This window comes from Alosa sapidissima, chromosome 18, assembly GCF_018492685.1.
Source record: "Alosa sapidissima isolate fAloSap1 chromosome 18, fAloSap1.pri, whole genome shotgun sequence".
Classification (NCBI taxonomy): Eukaryota; Metazoa; Chordata; class Actinopteri; order Clupeiformes; family Clupeidae; genus Alosa; species Alosa sapidissima.
The window spans coordinates 8256462-8284242 of record NC_055974.1 but is presented as its reverse complement, the minus strand read 5'-3'; the positions used below and the strand labels follow the sequence as shown (position 1 = coordinate 8284242).

Below are 27781 nucleotides of genomic sequence, written 5' to 3'. Positions count from 1 at the left end.
TTTGTGTGTGTGAGTGTGTCTGTAGCATATTTTTTATACAAGTCATACAGACCATGAGTATTGTGTTTAAATGCTATGTGTATTTTCCATGCCGTTTCATGCTAAAAGATGGGCATGCTGTTTGTGTGTGTGTGTGTGTGTGAGATTCTATGTTAATTGTGTGTGTGGTCAGCGAGCACGATCAGCTCAGACAGACTCATGTCCTTTTTTTCCGCTTGGCTGGCTTAGACATGCCAGCGATGTGAGGAATCCTGCCGCCTCATCCCTCTGCTCCTCCACTGCGCTCCCACAGAGAGGCTCTTTGGACCCATTTAGCCACAACTGGCTAGGCGCTGGTTTCATCAACCAACCAGTTAATACAACCCAGGGGTTAATTATCAAATGTTCTACCCAGTACTTTGCATCAAATGTCTGATAGTTCCTCACTCTGTTAAAAGAACAGGCCTAAAAGTAGGGAACAAAACGAAACCAATGTTTATTGACAGTTGTTCTAGCTATTCAAGAATATGCCAAGCTGTTCATTTTCTGCACATACCTTTTAACTACCGTTGTTTGGGATTCGAAACATTTGCGAAACATTCGTAACCACTTTAACTAAATGAATACCAAAGCAACCCACCAGCATTTAGTGTTTGTTTATTTTTTTCTTATTCTTTTATTTGTGTTTGAGGAAGCTGAAGGAGAGGGCGTAAGACTCGATTACTCAGAAAAAGACAAAAGAGGGTGAAATTTCAGGGGCCTATACACTGAATACAATGTGCTCGATACACTATTTACTTATTCTTTTTGTATCCTAGTCAGTGTGAGGAAAAGAGGAGAAAAAGGGTGGTTAAGCTAAACCTTTTTGTGCAAATCCTCCTCCACTCTGCTTAGTCTGAACTGCTGATGCAGAATCACTACTTTTGTCGAGGGAAAGCAGTTTAATTGAGGAATCGATAATAACAACTATGGCTTATTATTATTAAAGTATTGACAAAAATCCTATGGAATTTTAACCTGACTTGAACTCTGTCCTTATTCAGGTAAACTTTTCAATTTCCACTCAGCTCATTGGCTTCTCTAAAACACTTTAAGATATGGAAATCGCACACAAGAATAAATACAGCCAGTAGACTGAGGTAGCGTAAAGAGGAAATGTGGGGGAGGCTTCTCACACACAGAGAGAGAGAGAGAGAGAGAGAGAGAGAGAGAGAGAGAGAGAGAGAGAGAGAGAGAGAGAGAGAGAGAGAGAGAGAGAGAGAGAGAGAGAGAGAGAGAGAGAGAGAGAGAGAGAGAGAGAGAGAGAGAGAGAGAGGGCTGTCAATATTTTGGCACAACGAAACCATTTTAGGATTAAAGCTGAACTCGCTAAGTTTTGGCTGCCTAGTCAGCATATATGGCCCAACGGGGGGAAACTTATTTTGGGCAGGCCTTTCCCTCCCTGACCATCTAGCAAACGTTGACTCAACGTTTCCCACAGTCCCTGCAGGGAGCTATGGGCTAAACAACCATCCCGTGGATTATTCAACACAGCGATCTGTACCTTATCCATAATGCATTACGCGCACAGGGTGGAAGAGTGCGAGTGTGTGTGTGTGTGTGTGTGTGTGTGTGTGTGCCAGAGAGGGGAATGTGTGGCTGGACTTGGTGAGTGCTCATGCATACTTAAAAGAGGCGTGTGTAAGGGTGTGTGTGTGTGTGTGTGTGTATGTGCGTGGGAAGGAGTGTGTGTTGAGGGTGTTGGATGGTGGTTGGATGGTAGGTGCCCATGCATTTTTTAAACCACTGGAGGTGTGTGTGTGTGTGTGTGTGTGTGTGTGTGTGTGTGTGTGTGTGTGTGTGTGTCTCAGAATGTGTGTGTGTGTGTCTGTATGTATACGTCTCAGAATGTGTGCGTGCGCTCATGTCCTAAAGGGACCTTCCTCACAAGAGTCCTTACGCCCAATTACACCTCATTCCAAAGCAACACTGCGTGTGCGGAGTTCCAATGCGCTGTGCGGGAGTGACAGCAACAGACCGGGCGTGCAAAGTGCATTTAAAACACAACACTCACACAGAATCCTCCGAGGCCAGAACATGGCGCGGCAAAATGAGCAACAATCCCAGCTCACCACATGGAGGCTAAATGCAAAGGGCCCGTTTGAATCGAGCAGCACTTAGTTAAAAGCGCATCTCACTTAGTCCTTAAAACAGCAGCACCACAACATTTCACTTGGTGGATTTTGTTCATTTGGTGTTTTGCTTAACCACCTTTTTGATTAGCCACCTTTTTCTTCTCCTTTCTGCTCACACAATCTTGGATACAGTAAGAATAAGTGAATAGGTGTATCTAGCACGTATTGTATTCGGTGTGTAGACCCATGACAATTCACAGAATTAACCAATGACTTCAAAACAACACTAGACCTATTTATGGTTAATTTAATCGTATTTGTTAAATCCCAAACACTGCATTTAAAGGTTTATAAATACGTGTGTGAAATATGAACACAACTCAATATGTGGTGGTGAATCAAATCCATTCCAGCACATGGATTAAAGCTGCCTGCTGGCTATAAAACATGGCTGCACTGTGAGATGATTGCTAAGCCTCACCCAGACTGACTTGCTAGCCTACACGATGGCTACAGAAGCAGGCAACATAAGAACAATCCCTACATGTTTTTCTGCTTCTTTTCTGTTTATTTAGAGCCCTTTCCACTTGAGCTACTCTGTATACTGTGGCTCGAGAAGAAGGCTGGAATGTCAGAATGCACGGAAGCGGCATTCCAAAGAACCAGCCACCGACAGCTGATTCCCGAACGGAAGAATGCGCTGACCGCCAGAAAACAGCCTAAAGGCTGAGAAAGAGAAAACACACACACACACACACACACACACACACACACACACACACAATATTATATGCAGTCACAATCAAAGCCATGTGTATGCAGATAAATACACTTGGCATGCCAGTAAGGATCACAACAGCTACATCTATATGTATTTTTGAGGGAAAACCATGCTGTGCTTTGAAGTGTCAAAATCTATTTAATCGTGTACGTTCTTCTTCACTTTGAGTAACAGTTGGCAGATAGCAAGGGAACTGGTGTCTAAGATTTATCTCTCCTAACACGTTGAACACCTCAGAGGCCTCAATGCCAGTTGAAGTTGAAATTCATGTCAACGTCACTCAGACTCACAGCGATCCTGTGTGTGTGTGTGTGTGCGTGTACGTGTGTGTGTGTGTGTGTGTGTGTGTGTGTGTGTTCCTGTGGTTTTTAAAAACATGAAGCTGTTTGCTATAAAAGTGGAACAGAATGGAATACTAAGGCATCTTTCTTCTATCCAAAGTGCCCTCTCCTTTCAGAACTGCTAAATAAAAAGCTGAAAATCATATCCATATCTTGGACACCGACTCAGAATTTCTAAAATTAATAAATAAGAGGGTACCATGTGGACTATGTTCTGTGAAGCTATACTTAGCATTAGCCAGGCAAGGACTGGTCATCATGAAGTGTTGCTGGGTCAAATTGACTTAGGCCTAATCTGTGTGTGTGTGTGTGTGTGTGTGTGTAGTAGTAGAAAGCGCCCGGGAGCCAGCCAGCCAGCCACACACACACACACACACACACACACTTTTGTGAGTTTGACACAGTCACGTTCTGACCCCGGAACAGAAAGACAGGGAATCGTCAAGCGCTGCATTTCTTTACTGGCATTCTTCTGGTTTCGTGTTACGGCCTCCGATGTTACGACCCCAACACACTCCTTCATTCTCACTTTCTCCCCCTCCTCCTTCCCTTTCTTGCGAGGCCACTACCGACTCTCCCACGCGGCGTGGGAGACCTTAGAGAAAACAAACGCTGCTCCTTTTGATGTCTCTGCGGCCGCTGAGCGGCACCTGTTTCTCATCGCGTACTCTTCCTTCAGCGACGCTGCCGCTCGCCTTTCTTCTCTGTTGATCCGTCTACGCCTCCCTTTCTCTCTCTCTCTCTCCCCCCCCCCCCCTCCCCCTTTTCTCATTCTCTCACCGCAAAAATATTCTCCCTCGGTAGCATAACGAATGCAGGGCACACAACCAGCAGGGTGTTTGGGTGTGTGTGTGTGTGGGTGGGTGTGTGTGTGGGTGTGTTGGTGTGGGTGTGGGTGTATAAGAGTGAGGGAGAGAGAAAAGAGCAAGCTACTAAAGGAGCTTAGGCAGTGGAGGGAAGGAGAGGGGGGTGGCACTTCATGGGTACACATATGGAGGGCAGATATTCTAAAATCATGACAGCCCACTGTACCACACACACACACACACACACACGGATGTGCAACTGGTTTTGTAAGGACACATCTCGAAGGGGGGGTGGGGGGGGAGGGGAGACAGCCACGCTGTCTAATGTGGGCTGGGACGGCAGGGGCCACGGTTGGCAGTTGGCATTCTATTAAAACCAGAGGCTGGCAGGAGCGCTGGCATGTACTGGGCTGTAATGAGGGCCCTAATGAGGGGAATGATCAGCCATTAGGAAGGGGAGAGGGAGAGAGAGAGAGAGAGAGAGAGAGAGACACGGCTGTCAATATTTTGGCACAACGAAACCATTTTAGGATTAAAGCTGAACTCGCTAAGTTTCGCTGACAGAGAGAGACTGATGGCATGGATCTGGGCAGGCAGGAGCGCTGCTCCGATCGCCTTAGAAGAGAAGGACAGGAGTGGACTGGGCTGCTATATTTAAACCAGTTTGCCTCCGCTCTACCACCAGCTCCTCCACACAGGAGCCACGTCATGCAGACGGGACTGTGCCAATTCCCCCTACCCCACCCCACCACACGCACCGCGCCGCCCTCTCCCCCCTCCGTCACAGAAGCCTTAAGTTAATTAATTGTACGGTCTCACTTGGCGTACCCCGATCTGCTTTCGCTCCCAATCTCATCAGTTCCACCCCTAATCCAACACCGCAGATCTTGCATAAGCAGCTCTGCCTGAGGCAACGCAGACGCGCACGCACGCACCTGTTGAGAAGATGGGGTTTGTACGCGTACAGTGCGGTGGGAAATCGGCTGTTCCAGCACCCGGCCTGAGTACTAGTCTCCAATAAAGCGGCCCGCTAATGACATCTTAAAAATTCTTCGCATAGCTGCGGGCGAGATAATGCAACAAAGGTGCGCCTTGAAAAGCGGGTTGCCGAGTCTCAAGGTCGACGGGGAGCCTTACAGAAACCAGCGCTGCATTGTTGCTCCTCACATCAACAGAGAAAACAACAAGATAACCTGACAGCCAGCGATTAGGCAAAGGGTAAAGTGTCAGCCAAGTGTTAAACACTCCTAACACCACCCATGACCTGATCTGATTGTGGAAAGAACTCTCCGCTGTATCACTTCCCCACGGCCTCACCGTCCTCAGTCCTCAACTGAGGGTCAGAATTAGTCTCTTGAACCTGCCATGATGGCGCAGTATCTGTCTAACTGAAAATATGACATGGACCGTTTCCCTGATCTCTTCCTCACAGCATAAGCAATGGGCCCGCAGTACTCAGAACCCGTGCAAACAGTCATCAATCACGATAGATTTTGCTGCAGTTTCTGCAAAAATACAAAAAGGGAGAGCTCTGAATCAGGCAAGACGTGTATTGCTGTCATAGCAACTCCTTGGTCCTGAAGGCCAAATGGATTGTTACTAGAGAGAATGGAGAGCAAGAAAGAGAAAGAGAAAGAGACAGAGAGAGAGAGAGAGAGAGAGAGAGAGAGAGAGAGAGAGAGAGAGAGAGAGAGAGAGAGAGAGAGAGAGAGAGAGAGAGATGCTGATGACTTAGTTCTACTGTCAGCTACTAACCTGGGCCCTAGAGATAAACCTAGACAAAACAAATGTAATGATTTTACAAGAACGCCCCAAATGCCAAGAAAACAAACACTAATTTAAAATAAACAATTCTATCATCCCCCACACCATGAGTTATACCTACCTAGGTATAACAATGACAGCATCAGGGAGTTTGGCAGTGAATGCACTAAAGGAAAAAGCTTGAAGAGCCCTAAATGCAATTAAAAGAAAATCTCCAAATTCCAATTAAAATCTGGCTTAAAATATTTGATAGTGTCATCCAGCCCATTGCACTGTATGGTAGTGAAGTATGGGGTCCACTCAAGTCATCATAGCTATACTCACTGGGACAAACACACAATAGAATCTCTACATGCTACATTCTACAAGTACAGAGAAAAACACCAACAAATGCATGTAGAGCAGAATTATGTAGATACCCACTAATCATTAACATCAACAAAAGAGCACTCAATTTTCTGAATCACCTTAAATCCAGCCCACAAGACACCCTTCATTCTAAAGCCCTCCAAACCCAACAGCTAAACCCAGAAAAAAAGTCCCATACATCAGTTGTTGTAGACTAACTGCCTTGCCACACACCCACTCTGATCAGTCTCACAACAACACTGTTTTCCAAAAAACAATCAGAGTAAACCAAATTATGAAACAATGTAAAGAAGCCTATTTGGAATATTGGAAAGAAGAAACTAAAAATCAAAAGTAGATTACAATGCTATCTGACCCTAAACCGAGAATATAAATTAGCAGAATATCTTAATACTGTCAGAGATAGAAAACAGAGACTGACCCTAACCAAGTACAGGCTAAGTGACCACAAATTGGAAATTGAAAAAGGAAGACTCAGAAAATCATGACAACCAAAAGAACACAGAACATGTGGTTACTGCATGACAGGTGAGGTCGATACAGAGATGCACTTCCTCCTACAATGTACATCCTTCAATCAAACAAGAAACCTTTTCTTCAACAAATTTAACTCAGAAATTCCTAATTTTAATGAACTTAATGACTTATCAAAATTAAAGATACTATTAGAAGGAGATAAAGCATATCTTGCTGCCCAGTATGCATCAACATGCCACAATCTAAGGGGCAATGAGTGACCTATATTGACAAATAAAAACACACACACACAGACACACACACACACACACACACAGCATCATACACTGCATTTTATTTTACTTTTACCTATTTATTTTATTCTTATGAAAATCTACTGACATGTAGGTGTTCAGATTTATTGTATAACTGCTTTGGCAATATAAGTGAGCTTATAATGCCAATAAAGCATTCTTGAATTGAATTGAATTGAATTGAGAGCTAGAGAGAGAATCAAGGCCCAGGATGTGAAAAAAATAAATATATCACATATATAACAGTATCACGGACTAATATGAATGGCGCTTTCAAGGCATCTCATTCAAAAAGACTTCCTCTGCAGTAGGCAATCAGTCCAGTCCATTCCATTCTGTTAATGAACTGGAAGGAATTGGTCTCGGCAGACGGCCCATGAGTGAGTGACACTGTAACCTCCTGCAAGGCCGGGCTAGAGACACTCCTGAGGGCAAACGCCCCGGAAAGAGCGCCGATTAATTGTTCCAGTGAACCTCAGGACCGGTTGCTAATTAATCAAATTTATTAATCATGAAGTGAGAACTGACTCTTTTTCATAATAGAATTAGTCACTCGTCAACTATGTATCCAGGGTGAGGGGATTAACGAACAGGGTAGATTTAGATCTAGAGGTGGGGGAAACGTTCTTTCTGAAAGACGTCCATTACATTCGCTACTTAAAACGCTATGCTACGCTAGTGTTACTATGCTATGCGACTTTATCCAGGGATCCACGTGGAAAGAACTCTTTTGGACCACCAGGGCTTTTGGACACTAGGCAAGAGGCTAGTAAGAGACCTAAGGGCTGCCCCACTCTAAATAATGTCAATATTAACCCAAGTATATTATGATGAATTTGTTAAAACTGGGGAAGCTAAATAACCAATCAAAGTTCTGAATGACATCCAGGTATGATTAACCACCCCAAAGCCCATTGCAGTAATGTACTCTAGGTTAACCTGTTGAGGAGTGAATTCTCTTTATGGCTCCTACGAGAACGATCTATAGTTTCAGTGTTCTTTATACAGTCTATGGAAAAAATACCTAAAGGTAATGGTCACATCATAGTGCGGAACTCTTGGTCTGTGATGACATTGCAGTGGACAAAAGACCAAAACTTTGTCCACTGCAATTTTAAAAAAGCAACCCTGTACGTGTAAAAAGGGCCTTAGTTGTGCAATGGCTGAAATCATAAATATTTAATAAATCTTACTTATTCTGTGAGGCACTTTAAAGTGCTTAGCCATACTGTCAAAACAATGTGCGCCCTCCGAGTTCTTAGCCTAACTCATCCTGACAAGTGTGTTAGGAGGCATGCTGCCCTGCCACAATCCACAGCGCCAATCAGTCACAGCTAGACTTCGGATAAAAGTGTATACCACAATTGAGTCAACGGTCCCATATCTTCAGAAAACAAAAAGCAATCTTTAACAACATTTCAGCAGTATAGCAGGCCAGTATGATGAATACAGAAAAAAATATTTTCGACAGACCAACAAAACAGTAGATCATAGATTAAAGTTATGAGGGGAAAAGTAATTGCCAAATTCCTTCCAGAACCCACGCCTGCTGCTTCTTAGGGTTACTTGATTCTGACCGCTCAAAAAAATACCCATGGGATTCTTTAGTGAAGTTCTAGAAAAGGAACATTCCGGAACTGGGTGAACTAGATAAGGATGTGGGCAGTTGGTTCAGAGTTTGGAAGGTCATGAACTCTGACCGGGAGCATGGAAACCACCTTCATTAGACAGAAGGTCTTATCTCTGTGCAGTTCAAAGCCTCCTGAGTCACTGACAGACGCAACACTGAGGCACAAGCCTGGACATGCCCCGGACTTCAAAGTCCAGGTCTACAATCAGCAAGAACACTCATATATTCCACTGAATCCTACTTTAATGAATATTAAATATAGTGAAATACATTTGCAAGCTCAAAATGGACGGCTGATCAGCTTCAGTAGCACAGTTTATCATCTCCAAGTCATTCAGTAATTATGTACATAAATGACTGTATCCCACAGGGATAGAATGTAAACGATGTAGGCTTATCTTGGCTGGATGACTACATGGCTCTATACGCAGGAGAGAGAGAGTCTGCCAGGCCAAACTGTGGCAAAGAAGTACCCTTATAGGTGAGGAAGTCAACTCAGGCACAGATCATTATCGCCTGTCAATGAGGGGACCTTCAGCGAGGGTTGCTCCGGGACAGAAACACGAGTGCAGGTCGCGAGACATTCCCCCTGCTTCTGAGAAGGGAGTGGCAACAGCTGGCATAAATGAGCTGACAGGTGTTGGGGAAACCACAGGAATCTTGGGAAATGGAGTTCATCTCTTGACTGACAGACTCTGCATGGAGAAATAGCTGACCCAGGACCAGCTCTCTATTTGGCCCACACCAGAAACCATTCGGATCTAAATGGAAAGATCCTTGAACTGCATATAAGGTGAACATCCATCTACTATAAAATGCTGAATCATCTAGGGTCCTCTTCCTCCCAGCTATTCCGCCATCTTGCAAGCATCCATCGCCATTTTGGGCAGTCAGTGCCACATGGCTGTTTGCCAAATAGAATAGTTCCTCCAGTAGATCATGATGACAAAGCATGGGACATGCACGATCCTAATTTAGAGAGATCCTCTGGGAGTACTTTGGCAAATCGTCGCATCTCAACATGCGGGCTACAGATTAAAGACCGTTTTAACAGAAGGACGTTGAAAAGGACACCAATTGTGACACCAAATGCTCAGTCTGTTAATACTGGAATTTTTGCGAAAAACCAATCAAATCATAAATTAAAAGTCGGCTTCTATAAATAGTTAGCCGTTAGCCCTCTTCTTATAAGGAAGCATCAATGCATAGAAACGCATGGTGAACAGGCTTCTGGGAACTCTGTGGCTATCAAACATCACCACATGGATGAACTTAATCTGCTTGTCTGTTTAATCTGTAATGTGTGAGGTAAATCAGTACGTGGCAAAATTGACAAAGAAAGCCTCCTCACCAATCGCTCTCTGTGACGGTACAGTCTATGTGTGATGACGTGGATGTTGAAGATCCGGAGCATGCTCTGGCGGGGTCGCGTTTTCTGACCCTCGGCATTCTTCCGCTGCGACCGCAGTCTCTCCGCGACCGCCTCCATGACATCCACTTCCACAGGGCAGCTCTCCACGTGGCCCTGTCCCCGCTCCTCTGCGCCTTCCCTGGGCAGCGAGCTCCGAGCGCAGGGCGTGGCGAGGCCGAGCATGGAGCTCCTCCATAGGGCCATACTACTACACACGTCAGTAGGGCAGCGCGCCAGTGGTCAGCAGGGAGCAGATGGCGTGGTGGCCAGGTTCAGTTTCGGGGATGGGTGGAAGGGCAAACCGTATTTATCGCCCGCGGCGAGCGTAACCCTCTCGGTCAGGTCCCCCCTCTTGGCTGGCTCAGGTCTTATTTTAGACCGCCGCGACGTGCCGCACCCCCATCCCACCCCCCCGACCATTCTTGTCTTGCTGTGCACTGACGCAGCTCGTCTCTCCGTCACGTGACCGATGCCAGCCCGTGCCCTTTAAAATGTTGCCTGGGGTGACTTCAACTAAGATGGCTCGAGTTTGCACTGCCAAGCCTGGGCCGAACTTAGTTTCCTTTTAGCATTCCAACCAAGCCCGAAAAAGGAGAACAGCAGTTCTACAGGCATCGTCTGTGACAAAATGTAATTTCCTGTATTCTCTCCCCCCCCACCCCCAAACTCGGCTGCTCAGCTCTCAACGAGACTGGCGACATTGCCATGGAATTCAAAGCAGCTTAGTCATGCCAGCGCAGCGTGGCCCATCCATTCCACACCGAGTGTGACACCATCAGCGCGCGTCTGTACAGTGAGCACCCAACATGGCACTGCGCACGAATACACAATGTTCATTTCATATCCACCGGCTCTTCCCACGTGCTGATCTATCAAGTGCTATATCTGCCTCCTCCCAAGTGTGACCACCATAATCTCCAACTCCATGCATACAGACAAGCAGCCTGGTGTGTGTGTGTGCGCGTACGCAAATGTGTGTGAGAGAGAGATAGAGAGGAGGAGAGAGGGAGGGAGGGGTGCACATGCTTCCAGAATGATTCATACTTTGAAAGTCAGCAGTGCTTTTGGAACACGTTGAAATGTATGAACAGAAAATGACATCAGCAGGAGACACAGGTTAACTCTACTACACCCACAGGCCAATTCAGTCAATCAGTGAAATATCATATTTGAATAGAGAGACAGAGACAGTCAAAGACTGGCCTTCATTCAACATCTCAGGAGTAATCCTTACATTGTCTTGTGTACCATAATCATACCCTCTACAGTGTGAACTATGTTGGATTTAAACTCTACTAGGTTTAGTGAATAAAATCATACAGTGTCATACGAAATGGCTTGAGGCAAGAATAAAACTGCTAAACTTTGGCAATGTGAAACCTCTGCTCAGTCATCCTGGGAGTACTGTACGGTTGGGGAAATTCTAGGTGGTGGTTATGACGAGGGCTGTCAGAAGGTGTGTGCGTGTGTGTGTGTGTGTGTGTGTCAGGGTGGGGGCTGGGTGGTGGCTAGGTGATGCGGTATGCAGAGAATGCTGGGATACGTGACCCCTGTGACAACCGATGCGAGAGCGTCCGGCTGCTCAGAAGCAGCGAGGCCTCAGCATCCACCCACATGCCTGACATTCCACCGTCGCAATCCCTGCTCCACCCTCGCTGCTCCACGGGACTAAAAATGACCAGTAACCCAGGGCCAGCATCTCGGACTCTGGGAATTCTCCCTCTCTGGCTATCTCTGTCGTTCTGCTGCTTTTTGATTGATTAAGAAGTCTTTTAGGTGGTTGATCCTCAGATGTGTGAGAAACTCTCTTTTTCTCTCTGTATGTGTGTGTATGTGGGGTGGGGTGGGGATTGGGTTGGGGTTGTCAGCACTGCCACAGTACATTAGTATATTAAGCCATGTCTCTACTCCGCCCTGATTAAGTAAACATACCTTCATGCCTTAAAGCACAGGGACACAAACCTAATACATTTGTGTGTGTGTATGTGTTCTTGAGTGACTAAGTGTGTGTCTGAGTGTGTTTGTGATCTAACAGATTACTATGCCCCGGGCTGTAGGTTGGGGGACATTAATCCTTCACTCCAAAGGGCTAGAACAGCAGATTTATACTATCAGGTTCAGAATGCGAGCGAGTGAGAGAGAGAGATATATTAAGAGAGAGAATGGTAGAAAATCACTAGAAAGCATTGAAAGTAGGTGACAGATTAACGGTGGAAATAAGAAGCGACTGTTTTAATATTGTTAGGTTAAGGTCAGATAGTGACCAGAACATCTGTTTCCTGCTTCAATTAACCCTTTTGATGCGGGCAGTTCAAGCTTCATCCCATATGTGGTGTATACAGTGTCCATATGACTAGAGCAGTCATCGACTGTGGTAGTCATGGGTTCAATGGCAACCTTTATAAGTAGTTCTACTATCTTTTGTAAATAGTAGAAGCTATTTAGAAGGATTTTTTTGGCTCAGTCATCGAACATCAACCCATAGTGTAGTTCTACAACACAAGCAGGCTCAAGCACCCCCTGGTGGACATCTGTATTGCTACCCCTAGGCCTATACTCTCATACTACTCTCTCTTCTCATCTGAAGCAGTCAATGATTATTAATTTAAGGCTTGTTTAGGGATCCCTTGGTATTAAGCCTTTTGATCAAAGTTGCTTTGCTTACCGATTTAAAAAAAAAAAAAAAAACCACCACAATCAATCAGGTGCTGTGTTAACAATATCTTACTCGGTCCAATCCAATGAAACTCTGTACCACCCAATTACCTCCAGAAAACAGAAATGTCCTCAGCAATCCATCGCACACGTATTCCCGCTGCATACAAAATGAACTAAATGAAACCAAGCAAAACAACACTCAATCCAAACAAACAAGCGCAAAGAGAGGATGGAGACAGAAAGCATGAGTGAAAATGTTTCTGGGCAGTGTGTGTGTGTGTGTGTGTGTGTGTGTGTGTGTGTGTGTGTGTGTGTGTGTGTGTGTGTGTGTGCCACCTGTGCTTTATAACATTTTCTAAAAGTCCAGAGCTGCCTGGCTGGAAGGAATGCAGGCTTTCTTGGAGACAACGCCTGAGCAGAGACCACCACTGCCTGGCAGGCATCTGATGCCACCCAGACATACAGAGCCAAAATGGCCACCACAACAGTGAAAACCCCAGCACGCAGACCCACCTGTGGTTTCAGTCATTGTCAGCAACAAGAAAGAAGAGACGGCCATCTTGAGACGCCATTGAAGACGCTGAGGAGACAAGTCTTCCTGAGGTCTTGCTGGTGGCGCCCTTCTTTTTGTTTTTATTGTTCTTAAATAGGTGGGAGTACCTGATGGCAATGTGCAAGCCACAAGCACATTCCACTGCTCTGACTTCTATTCTATTCATGGACTGAGCACAGAGGAGGGAGACAAAACTGGACGGCCACTGAGTTCATTCATCCTCAAACCAAATGACAAAAGCATCAGCACTTTTTGTCCCCAGTTGACCCTCTCGTCAAGTTCACAGAGATGCGGCCTTAGGGATGGTCCTGGCTGGGCCATGTCCGACACAGCAGTTACAAAGTTTACTTCAAACATTGTCTACAGTAATTCTCACTTGGAGCAACTCACTGGGCTACCCACCTACAATATACTAAACAAAACGCATATATCAACAGTTAAATAGCTGAGCTAACGCATACTGATCAATGCATAATGCCCTAACAGTCTGAGATTGATCAGCATAATGCTACTTTCATGTGAGAGATTGAAGGAAGAAGGGTCTTTAGCTATCCATGTCCCTTCACAACTAGTAGTTCACAAGGGGGAAAACCGCGAGAGTGTGACACAGAGAGGAGAAATGGAATGACACTGCAGGCATCCCCTGGGAAAAAAGTGAGAAGAGCGCTTGGCCCAGCCCTTGTCTGTGACCTGCGACCCGTGACCTCTGTCCGCCCAGCCCCGCACCAGACAGCTGCACCTGGGAGGACGCGCCGCCGAACGCCATCTGGCCCTCCCCCTAGGGTCATCCCCACCCAGGGATCCAAAACAAGGAACAAGGCACCCTCCACACCCAGCAGGAGCTCCACATTCCGCTCACCAACCTCAATCCACCTCACACTTACGCTGACTAACAAGAGACAGACATAAACAATGGAACAGACCAAACTACAACCTGATACGGGGGAGCAGTGGTGCAAGGGGCAGCATATCACATGGTCACAATTCCACACACCCAATTTCTTTAACACTCAATTCCTGTCTACTCTTCATTCTCCTATTAATAAAAAAATTGGGAAGCTCAAAAATAAATTTAAACTAAAAATAAATAAATAAATAAAAAACAAACAAAAAAAACCACATCATGAACAAACAGCATCGAGCTAGGACTTTTGTTTCAAGGACACTTGCTGCTCAAAAAATGTCAACTCCTTTCCTTTTTACACACACCATCTGAGTCTTAACAAGCCCATGAATTACCAGCTGGTAATTTATCATTTCTAATTGGGCTTGTTGGAGCATTGAGGACTTGGGGTTCGGGGGGGGGGGGGGGGGGTAGGTCGCTATGGCCAAAGGGCATGGTTCTTGATCTGCTTTTGACCCGGGAAGTTAAGAAAAGCCCTGCTGGCCAAAGAGTAACGCAACCTCTCGGGTCAGAAAGGGAGCGAGAGGTTGGGACCTTCAGCAAACATCTGTGGTCAAACCAATTAAGAAACTCTCACTTTACACGCCCCCACACTCAAACCCTCAACACCGGCACACACACGCTGGCTGTGCACAGGTTGCCTTCAGTGTGTTCAAACACACACACACTTCATTATTATAACGTCCGTTAAGGTGAACATTTCTGAAATTTAGAAAACATACCGATCAATCTGACTAAGAATGCAAGAGGTCTTGAAAGAGGTCCACAGACACCGTCTGCAGAGCTGGACCCATGCTCCATCCAATACTCCAATACTTTTAACTTAAATTATTTAATAGGATTCACATTTGCTACTGGTATAAACTTACCTTGAAACAATATATGATCTCCTATTAAAAAGCTACTCATAAATTGAGGATATGGTCCAGATATATTTGAGACCAAAAAAAAAAAAAAAAAAAAAAAACTACACTACACAAACATTTGCAACCTTGCGAGGAGCCCTTTTAGACAACTTTTATTACACCATTTTTGCGTCATATTCTAATTTTAAAGTACATGGTCATGTTAAGGACAGATCAACACATGTGTCGTTCTCAACAGCCATCGAGGACATGCACTTTGTACTTCTGTATTCCAGGCTAGAACACACTGCACTTCCACAGCTCTGTCTCGTGTTTGCAAGGTTCTGGGGGCATGTTAGGTAGCTAGCTCGCTAGTTTTAGACCAGAACTTACATAGTGCTGCTTTAATGGAATTAATGTTAATTACTGAGAACAATGCAAAACTCTGCTACAAATCACATCAACATGTTATGTCTGGCCTTTGGAAAATCCTTCAGCAAAATATTTACCTTCTTTAATATCTGCATGTTTATTATTTCAATTAACTAAAAAAAAAAAAGACCAAATCACACAGAGGCATACTGGGCTTCTCGAACATGGGTTAAACTTAATCCTATATTAAAAGCCTTTTTAATGGAGATTTTCATTTAAGTTTTTTTCTAGTCTAGTACTAGGCTTAATCCGTGTAATGGCCTATACAGATTACACAATATAGTCCGAAACTGACAAATTTCCAGTGTCGTGCCCGCATATATAGTCTTGTAATGTGACAAATTAAATGACCCCAGCGATTTATTGTCTGTGATGTTCCATGATTCCACGACCAAAAGTCTAGCATGTCAGAATATTTGGGGAATCTCCTACAACTCCCGTGTTGACACTGACACTATGACAACACAAGACAAGAAGGCTAAGATAGATAGGCTACATGATCTTGTAATGTGGAAAATCTTCCAACCAAGATGCGGCAAGAATTTGTGGTTCTCTGATCGCCTAGTCTGACATGGTCAATCGTAAAAGACCATCGTGGAAGACAAAGAAAATCATGTAATCTGCATATGTCATAAAGGCCAATAGTCCACCAAGTTTCTCCTGAAGTGTAGAGGCTTACCTGGAGCAGGCTGGAGCTGGAGCGTTTGCTCGGGTGTCCCTTCAGGCAGTCACTGGTCTTGCCATCAGCTGTGTGTGACGTCATCCCATCTGTCCTTTCCTCATCTTCCTCGGTCATTTCGCCCTCTTCCTCCTCCTCGTCATCTTCCTCTCCCAAACTTCCCTCAGAGCGCTCAGAGTTGTAGCAATCATGCTCCTCTTCCTCCTCCTCATGGTCTTCTTCCTCACCACACTGTCCCTCAGTCTCCAACTCCTGAGCAAAATGTCCGCTGTTGCCATCATTGTCCTCAATATTGTCCTCGTCGGCTGCTTCTTCGCTGTGACTCGAGCGGTTCTCACCCCCGACCTCTGACCCCTCCCGCTCTAAATCGTCCTGTTGCAGTTCATTGCCCTCCTCGTCCTCCTCCACCACCACCTCCTCCTCATCGTCCTCCTCCTCTCCTCCCTCATCGTGCCCCTGTTCACTCTCTCCCTCTTCCTCCTCTTCAGCGGCCGCTCGATCCAGCAGGCCATCATCCTCGGGCCCGTCTTCCAGTCCGGCGCGGACCGAGGAAGATGAGGAATTTGAGGAGGAAGAGGGGGTGGTGCCTGGCGAGGTTGGCGGGGCGATGATAGTCTTGGTGGTGGTGGTGGTTGTTGCCGTCGGTGCTGCTGATCGCTGCCGTCTCTGATGCCCCCTGCTGGCAGTGGTGCTGGTGTTGCCCGGCAACAGCAGGTCCTGCTTCATCTCCACACTGACCTGCCACTGATTTGCCTGAGAGCCTTCAGAACATTCTAGAGATGGAAGGAAGGGAGAGGGAGAGGCATTAATATCATTTATCTATCCAGTGCAATTTAATCTGAACAACAAACAAAGAAATACAATAGTTTGTCATGAGTTAAAGTAAAAGATCCAAGACTTATTCCATGTACACAAAAGGCTTATGCTATTTTTCTCAAGTTCTGTTCAGATATTTGGCAAAATACACATTGAGTACTTTACATTCAAGCAACAGCTCTGTTGGACATTCTTGTAGCCAGCGTGCTCTCCCCCAAACTCGAGACATCAGTGGTATTGTGTTGTTAAACAGTACAATTTAGGCTGGCTTTTTATTGTGACCAGTCCAAGACACAATTTTGTGCAATAATCATGCTTTTTAATCAGCATATTTATATACGTCACACCTGTCAGGTGGTATCTGTGGCTATCTTTATAGACAAGATAAAAGCTACAAGAGAGGCATTCACTCCATAATGCCTTCCATCATATCATACAGACACTGGCACATCTACAATCAGATGAATATCCACAGGCCTTCCGGCTAAATGACTGGTTACTGAAACAGCCAATAAGATAGTTAGGTTTTTCTTTATTGGCAAGAGGTAGTTTTACACCCTTATACAAAACATTAAACACAGCTCTCAGAGAAAAGACTCGCTACTTGCATTATTATGAATCTCCAGTATCTGTGCACGAAACTCCTTTACAGAACTCTTCTATCAGCGATCACTTGTCGTTATCCATATACCACCTTTATGCTATGGGAAAGCATGGTTTAAAGAAGCCAACGGCACATTGTATGATGAAAGATTGCTTATCTGGTGAAGGCAGTACAAAAGCGGACTAGTTTAGGGATTACTGTAGGTCTTGCATGTCAATGAGTTACATCTTGGGAGGATAGCATACGGTTCATGCTATGAAATGCTTTTTTGTATCAACAAATACTGACATAACAGAAATGAAAGTTGAACCTGCCCTTAATGTCCCATTCTGCGTAGTTCTGTACTTAAATAATATCTAAATACAATATCTAATTTGCATAGGTGTGCAAAATGATAATGATGGCAACAAGCAGCGCACTGCAAGTACTCGGATGGTCAAAAAGTTAAGTGTGGACCTTCAACGGTCGCCATCTTGGGGAGGGACAATATTCAAAGTCATGAGGAAGCTGGAACTTGGAGCAGCAATTTATCTTCAACTGTCCACAGAACTTATACATGTATACATGATTTAGATATGATCTATTGCAAATAAACTGTAGCTGGAAAGTGAACAGCTGAGAACATGGCTGTCCACTAGATGGCAGCAGTGACTACAATAACAACTATTCACCAACCCTCACCAACTCAAGTCACTTCCTTACTGAGCACACAGACCTCACCATACAATACTAAATGTCAAAAGAGACAGAACCGCCAGGAAGCCATCTTAATCTCTACTGTAGTATTATCAAATTAAAAAGGACAGAGTGATGGGGGTGGGGGGGTTGCAAATCAGCAGATACCTGCCATACTAACTCGGCATGCTTGTGAAGCCTTCCACTGCACATACCCACCCGCCCCCCCCCACACACACACACACAAACATGCAGTCTAAGTAGGTCACGCCACTGTTTGCAAATCTGTTTTCTTCTGCGATTTACAAATAATATGGGGAAGTATCTCTCTTGACATCAGATCACATAGCCAGCAAGGACTGCGCAAGTCATACACAATCAGTCAAAACTGAAGATAACATCTATTGGGCAAGCAATGGGTTTGTGCGGTCAGATGAGCATAGAGGCAGCTTAAAAGCAGATCCTAGCCACAGGAGACAGCTGAGATATTGGAGGTGTGTGTGTGAGTGAGTCAGTGTGTGTGTGTGTTGTTCTTAAAAGCTGGGCTTGGAGAGACCGTCTGAATGGATTGGACGAGGTTTTTTTTGTGGTGTTGGGCAGCAGACCAAAGTAACCTCCAGTCTCCTTGGTTATGTTGAGGAAAGCTGAACGGTGAAAGTAACAAATGGTGGTCATCAGCTAGGAGGTGAGAATTAAATGACCGATCCCAAGCTCTGCCTCCCATTGTTACCATTTGGTTGTTAAGTCCGACATCACAGGTCCAACAGTTTTTTCCATCAAAAGACGTTTACTAGAGCAGCCAGCCCTTTTTCGCAACTTGTAAACTTTATCACCATCACCTCCATTTTAGTGAGGGTAAAACAAAATTGCTTAACTTCAGAGTAATTACTGCAACCAGATGATCTAATCAACGGTAACATCCAGGATTCTGCGAAAAATATGATTTTATAAGGCTACACTGAATAGCAGAACATTTTTTTTATTTTATTGTCTATGGAGAAAAATGAGCGGGTCTGAAAGCCATTGGACCTGGAAAGAGAATTATCAGCTCATTATTGAATCATGACTTAATAACCAAATTGCAAAGCCGGATGCTCAGTGATTCTTCTTCATCAGGTGCATCATGTTTTAGTTTCTCACCATTAGAACAGTCAACCAACACTACACTACTGGAACGACCAGTATTCAGACAATTCTTACAGTAAAATTACATTTTCAGTTTTACATTAAAATTTCACTTTGGTTACCACCATCTGTATTGACACCTGATTTACTGCAAACTGTCGCAAATGTGGTGAAGAAAGCCAAGACAAAAAAAACATAATTTCTGACCAGTTTTCAGCCAGGTGCAGAGAAAATCAAAGTTGATGGCACCATACAGTAAGTCAAGACAACTTCCAAGTCTGACTAGGCACGAGAACTAAAAGTATGGGGAATTGAGTGCTTAGAGTGAGTTGCATTAGAGATCCTTTCCACACTAGCATAAAAGTAACAAGACATGGGAGCAGGACTGTCTAGTAAGACATTCAGAGAAATCGTAAAACCGCCTGTCAATCAAATTCACAGATCAAAATATAAACAAACATTATCTCTCTGCTTCCTAAATCTTGGCCACTTGTCTCACTGTACCTGGCCGAAAGCCGGGTGGCTAATGGTAGCTGGTGCAACAGGTTGCATGAGGGTTAGAGATGCACCGATAGATCGGCTGGTGACCGGAATCGGCCGATTTTCACGTAACCGGCCGGTCAGTCTGAGACATGCCGATTTTATGCCGGTCAAATACCCTCGTGCGCCGCAACTGTAACAACACCCAGCTGAGTTTGCAAAGTTTGAAAAAGCTAGCAACCAGGCCAACACTCAGGGCTGGATGTAGGGCTACAAAGAAAGAGCTAATAGGCTACTGAGTTTTTCTATGCAGCAAACGCTGTGCTTTACCATTGGCCTACTGCGTGGAATTTACTAAGCTGACACTTCATTAGGCTACGTAAACATCGCTCATCACCGCCCGTCACTGCAGCTAATTGCGTGCCCACAGCTGAACCACAAGCCTGCTGAACGGAGATAAACGATTGCGACATTAAAAATAATCAAAGTTTAGCGATCATAGGCTAGGCTACATAATAAGATGTCAACAAGCAGCGACATACAGTAGCCTTAGTAGTTCTACTCCACTTAAAAAAAAAATACTCTAACTATGTACTGCACGTAGACTAGGGCTATGCCTTAAAATACCCTAGTCTAGCAGATTGAGAAGTGGATGTCGATGAAAGGCAAACAAACGTTAAAGTTGCTTTTGACATAGTAGCCTACAATGAATTAAACTGATGCTCTGAATACTGAATCAGCCGTCTCTGAAAGTTTCTATAGCCTAATTGATGCATTTAACCGGAATTTGGATTTAATTTTTTCACCGCAAAACAGACGTGCACTGTTTTCATATGGTGGAGCACCTAATCGCTATTAGCACTTCTCCCCTGTGTTTGCGTGATAGCCTAGGCTGCTACCACTTTTTCCTGTCCCTCCCATAAATTCATCAATGCATATGAAAATATGTTACATGGTAGCATGTTCAAATGTATCATGAAAATTGTTCTTAAATCTTAAGTTGGATATTGGATGTGAGAAGCATAAAATGGGTGTTCCATAACTTAACTTAATCCATAATTTGATACTGCATCTGAAGTTAGATTTGAAAAATAATCTGTCTGCTCACTGGTTCCATTTTTTTTAGCCATTTCATCATTGATAAGTTGATTACACGTCTATATTAACATGTTCTATCAAAGAAAAGATAGAAAATAACTATTTGTGTGTGTGCTGTAAAATGGTTAGAAGAAATGAAATCGGAATCGGCTAAAATCGGTATCGGCAGGTCAAACTCTATGAAAAATCGGAATCGGCCCAGAAAATTGCAATCGGTGCATCTCTACCACTAACTGCTTACAAGATTAATCCACTTTATACATCGGTCAAACTATATTTTCAGTTTTGGAAATGGAAAAACACGTCTTACACTTGGCTGGCGTATTCAGTATTACTTTTACAAGACCCCGAGACACATCTTTTAAGCATCTTCAAAATTTTTATTTTCAAGACAGAGGAGTGAGCCTCGAACACAACATCATAGCAGGAAAGTAAGAAAGTTGACTGAGGTACTGTCAGATTCCAGACTTGCCTGCTTCATTGTGACACGGCAAAAGGGGGCGGGAATTTGGGGTCAGTCAATTACTCGTTTTTTTTCTGCATCTTCCTTGTGATACATAATAATTTAAAGTGCCCACTGTTAAGGTAGTAAAAGTAAACACCAATCACAGACAAAATAACAAGTCTACATCTACTTCTCATTTAAGATATCACTTTCACAATCAATTGCTTTCTGGTTCAAGTCTTTATCTATTCACTGAAATATCTGCTTAAAACATACAAACTAGCATCTTCACAATTGCTGATTGACAAAACTTAACCATAATAAAAGAGAAAGACTACCTCTAATTGAGCTTTACAGGACGGAGGGAGATAGCGAATCTCTCAAAAGAGAAGTACGGAAAAAGCTCTCTGAAGTTCAATAAGCCGGAACATTGTTGGAACAATGACTAACACCACTTCATCATGCTTTAGACAAGCTGTTCCTGGGAAACACATTTCAACTGAACTGTGCCCAAGGCAGATGAAACTTCTGCATTTCAGTCCCAAACACCCCATTGTCTATAAGATGACTCAGACATATCTATGACACATTGCAGGGTCCTGAAGTAGGTTACCGTAATTTAACCTTAACTGTACCAACTCACCCAGGCTACAAACACAGGTTCATAAGTGACATGGGACATCATGCCAGATGACTAAACAGGGATGACCCATTTTAGACCAATGGACAGCCTCAGTTTCAGATGTGTCATCAGCCTAATGTCAGCTAGACAGCTGTCCTTTGTGCGATACCCCAGGATAAATTTTTGTTATTAAAAAACGAGAAAATCAGGCTCTTTGTGTAAAGGCTTGCCCATCATTAAGATTTGAGCATTTTCCTCACTGCATATTGAAGCTTTTCAGCAGCTGGAATTGTAACAGTCCAAAGACCAAGAAAATGGTTGCTGCATTGACTCAGATTTTGCTCAAAGTTTGTCTACCTAATATTTAGGTTTCAAAACTATGGCCTGTAAAATATTTTGTTTTCATACATTTTTTCACCCTTGATTTTTTTTAATCATTTTGACACTCTCAGAAATACCTTATCTTGGAGGCCATGTTTGGGCATTAATACCTTGAAAAGTATTATTCCTAGCCTGGCCAAACATTGTAGGATTGAAGACAGACATGTTATCAGTATGAATGGACCATTACAAGTTTGTACTACATGCCCATTAGTTTTATATAAGTATATAGATATGGAACAAAGTGCAAAACTGGTGATATGAAGGGTCTTTTTTTGTATCCACATGACAATCATTTTTTATCCGACTACAGATACCAATATTTGAGGTCTCTGCAACAAATGCACATGAAGATATTATGGATAAAACAAGGTGTGATTGCATTTTTTGTTAATTTTCCTATGACTAAAATGGTTTATGGGGTAGCTAGTAGGAAAACAAAAATCAAATTGGAAATAGCCCAGTTCATAGTCATTCTGTGTAAAAAGTGCCAATAATGTACCATGTTTCATTCATACATATTTGAACAAAAATATTTTACACGTCTTGGTTTTGGGGCCCATTCTTGATATAGGTTTGAACAAAATCTTTGATGGTGCAACAACAACCTTATCGGTTTTGACATGGAACGAACCAAAAAAAAAAAGAGTTCAGCAGGGTACTATGGTGGTTGCTAGGGTCACAATATAGTTGTGGTTGCTAGGTTGTTGCTAGGGTAATTGGCATGGTTGCTAGGGTGTTGCTAGTGCAATTAGGATGCCTATTGTCCCCGGAGCTACTAGGGGTTTAGTGCTTTGCTGAAGGGGGCAATAGTGGAAACCGGGAATTGAACCCACAACTTTTCAGGCTACTGCATGGTAGCCCAGCTCCTTAAACACTAAGCTACCACATATGCCCAACACAAGCACATAGGCCTACGACCTAGGTCTTGATGTTTGAGCAGTGAAAAAGAGTTCTAAAAAGCGACCAATATAAAGGATTTGTAGGCAAATATTTTTTGTGGCAAGTCAAATTCATACTGTATGCCTGTGGCCTGCTATCACTATACCCAACAGGGACCATGGGCTACTTGGGGTTATTTTTGTCTTAGTATGGCATGCCACCAACTAGATACTCACCGGCGCCCATAACAGCTCCTCTCCCCTCCCCAGCCCATACCAAGCATGGCACCACTTATGTAAGGCCAAGCATACCATCAAACAATATCACATAACATTGAGACAACACTGACCTGTGAGGATAGTAATATAATGGAATAAAGGAAGCAGACAGTGTATGTTCGGTTTAATCTAAAAAAAGAGAACTGGCCCTCTTTACTCTTGCCTTCCTGGATAGTGTTTGTTGTAGACTCAATTGTTGTGAGCAATAAAAACAGTCACTTCAGCCTCAATAGTTCAATACAAGTCGGCCACTATGCTGCATCACACTGTAGTGTACACTACGGTAAGTCCAAGAACAGGTGCTCAGTCGGAACAGCGTCAGTCGTGTCGTTGCCAAGGTGGCACCTCACAGACACACCACCTAAACAAAACACGATGCTTCACAACTCCTCCCAAATGAAATATCTCTGGCTGTTAGGTCAACACTCTGAATCCAGCTCAGGTTGCTGGGGAGGAGATAGTTAAATATTCAACAAAGAAATGCACTCAACAAAGACATGAGCTCTCCCTGTTTGGCCAACAGGCAGTCAACTGACATATTGTACGGCACCTAATATGTTTGTGTGGGAAGTCAAATTTTTTTAAATATGGTACGCAAGCAAAAAAAACTGTCGATTACTGTTAAAGACTGTATTTGGTAAATTCAAAACACATCTGTACTAAACCTAACGTCCTGTAGTCAAACAGTTTGGTGCGAATACTTGGATTCCAGTTATTAGTATAATAACTGGAATCCATGCATTTCCACAGAATTATTTTTGGAATCTGATCCCTTATCATACCCTGTTCATTCATACTCGTCGCTCAACTTATCGTGACTAAATTTTAGGGCCTCTCATCTGAATATGGTTAGTGTTTTGGTTCTGTAGCGGTTGTGGGGAGTATCATGTCATACACTACTTCTGCTGAAAAGCTCTAACTTTCTAATAATAGTACAGAGTACAGGCAAGGTTACAGTACGGTACAGAATATCCTCAGCACAACCGCATTGTGAACATCCTCAGAGCACAATTGAAGCACACACCATAACCTTTCATCACATTGATTTCCACACCTTGCACTCACTTGCAAACCCACTCAACAACACTCACACCAACAACCTGGAATTCACACCTCTCTTCCTCGCCCTCTTTAAAACACTCTGAGGACAGGATGTCAGAGTCGAAATAGACCTGCCTGGCTCTTACCTTTTTGTTTCTCATGAAAAGACACGCTAAACAAACGACACAAGATGAAGCAACCAGCTTGCCTGAGCTTACTGACATTGTTCTTCAGGTTCAGCAATTTCCTGCAACGCTTGGATATGACCTCTACAACATCCCGACCAAATCAACAGTCCCACTACTCGTGTTGTTAGTAAATAAACAGAATTGCCGGTGCAGTAGGTATTCTTAATGGCCTGTATTGCACAAAGGAAATCCTAACCCCGGCTGCTGCTGGTGACTTGGGATTGATATGACAATCTAACAATGGAGCAGAGACTTCTCTAAGGTATTTGGGCACCAGAGACGATCATATTTTCGACAGGCAAACAAATGTGTTATAAACACATTTCCGCTGAGGACACTGCTTTTGAAAGCCATTCCTCAGTCCTTCAAAATCCTGACAAACCACGGTCACGGTCACGAAAGCTTTTTTCCCCCACCCCCTAGCATAGTTATCAGCGCCTTCCTCCAGCGGTCCGGGCCATCTTCCCGGGAGAGCACAAACAATGGAGCCCGCTGGATTCGGAAGCGTAGACGCATGTGGCCAGCGGCGATAATAAGTGAAAGGGAAACGCAATGCCAACAGCGTCTCTTCTGCACGAGCTCAGCGAATCACAGCGTGATGGCGCGAAGCAGCCAAAACAAATACGGCACTCTGGCAAAACAACCAGCTAAATGCACTGACAGCCAGCTTAATTGCAGCATTGTTTAATACACACAAACAAACTGAGCTCATTCGCCATATCTAACGATAAAGCTTCGGCAGACGCTCACTAGGTCCTAGGGCAGCAAAACACGAGTATCACAACGTGGCTATTTAAATTTCCCGGGAGACGGTCGTAACGACACAAGTAGCCTTGAAACAGATAACGTTATTGACATACACATCAATAGACAGCAAAAGGCATTCGATAGTAATACGCGACACATTGTTGACAACCAAAAACTTACAAAATAGCCGACTAACATTATTATTTCGGGGCAAAACCACACTCACTGTCGGTACGTCGTGTCAACGTGCACGTGGAACCAACGTTGTAGGTGGTTATTGAAGTTGGACGTCCCAAAGATGGCTATCATGAAAGTTTCTCCAGAACTTCTCAAATACAAGTCCAACACAGGCCTACACAAACATATAACGTTACACTAAGACAAAAAACCTATACGTTACGGCAGTTAAATCACTTGTATTAAGACGGTGCTGCTGTGAATAAAAACGAATTGCAAACGTTCTACGTCACTAATATCTAACTTATACTGTATATATAAAGATTGTACCTACATTTTCTCATCCAAACCTACGCTTTCACACTCCTTGATCACTGTGGCTTTCTGACGTTAGTTGTTAACGCTAGGGCTGCAAATTTGTTTTTATGATTCCTATCCTTTGGGTTATTTACAAAAACACACGTGGTACAGACGAGGTAATATTTGACTCACCATACACAAGGCTCGAAAATCTGCTCGATATCAAATCGAGTGAAGACACGTTCTCAGATGGACAGATGCCCTTGATGTCCACTTTGCCGCTCTCCCACTCATCTAGTCCAGTGGTGAGGCTACCCTCCCCCTTAACTGGAAATGCTAAGTCGCTATCGCTACGTCGTCCTCCCACTTGCTTCGCCGGCTACGATTGCAAGACCTCTTAAAAGATTTAGCGGGCTATTTGAAAGTTTGATGTCTGTACTAATGATTTCGTTGAAAATTGTTCATTACCCGACTGAGGCTCTTCGGCTATTTGTTTGCGTGAACACAAAGAATCGATGGGAGAAAGCCACTCACTTATCGTTGGTCTTTTCCCCTTTCGCACAGACTCCACAGAGGGAAACCTCGACGCAGAAATATGACGTCAGACTGTCTCTTTATTTTAAGTTGGCGCCTAATAGTGACTCAGAGAAGAGTGATCAGAAAACAATGTAGATTATCAGTAGACACAACCAATAATTGTGGTAAAGGTTGGTAAAAGAAAAAACACCGCGATTAGAAACTTTGCTACAGTCTGAGGACATAGCTCCAACTCTCAATTCTCACAACATATCAAACTATTGCCCTCACAACTATAAAGTTGTATGCTTTTGTATTAGACAGCAAAAGATAAACCATTAATCTTGTTTAATTGTGTGCTTATTTGATAGATGTTGGATGTCAAGTTTCATATTTCCATATGTTACCTGACCTGGCATTACTGTGGCAGACCAGAGCTGGATCTTCAGCTACCATTTGGGTTGATCAGTGTTGGATGCTTCAAAAATACAACTGTAGGTTACTGTTTGTCTTTAACCATCTAGGTTCCACAGCCATCACAAAAGTCTGCACTGATGACAAAAGATAGCCTACATAATATTCTCTTCCCCTTGACTTTAGAAGGCCTACATGCTTCGCTGACACAAATTACTCTAACCGTTGTAATTAATCCCTTTAATGAGATTCTCAGATTGGAGGGCAACATTTGTTTTCAGGGGAACAAGAGTTTGTTGGTATGTAGGTTTATGAATTAATTTACCATTAGAAAAATATTTGTCCTTCCAAAATAGGATCAAGTCAAGTCAAGTCAAGTCAAGTCACTTTTATTTATAGAGCACATTTAAAAACAACAGGAGTTGACCCAAAGTGCTTTACATGGCAATGAGAGGTTAGGCAACAGTTGAAACATAAAAGGGACCCATACACAGGTCTGACTAAATTACATGAGTAGAATTAAGAAGTCGTACATTAAAAAGAAAAAAAATAATAATAATAATAATAATAAGATCAGTAGAATAGATAAAGTTAAAAATAAATATAATATAAAATAAGAACATAAAATAAATGGAGTAAAACAGGTAAAATAGAGTAAGCAGGATATATATATTGAGATAAATAAATAACTAAAAGTAAGTGGTAGATAAAAAAAAGTAAAAAGGTAGAGGGACACACACGCAAGACACAGGGGGCAGAATTAAAGGTTGTTAAAAGCAAGAGAGAAGAGGTAAGTTTTTAAATTAGACTTAAAACTAGCAAGGGTAGTCGAGGACTTAATGTGAGGTGGGAGGGGATTCCATAAGTTTGGGCCAGCAACAGAGAAGGCCCGGTCACCTTTTGTTTTGAGACGTGTGCGGGGGACAGATAAGAGTTGTCTTGAAGATGACCGGGTC

The 27781-nt window shown here is 43.6% G+C and overlaps 1 pseudogene; it reads right to left on the bottom strand.

Annotated features, from left to right (window-relative positions):
* Positions 1 to 26489, bottom strand: part of LOC121689908 — a 51674-nt pseudogene extending 25185 nt beyond the window's left edge.
* Positions 26490 to 27781: the final 1292 nt, after the last annotated feature.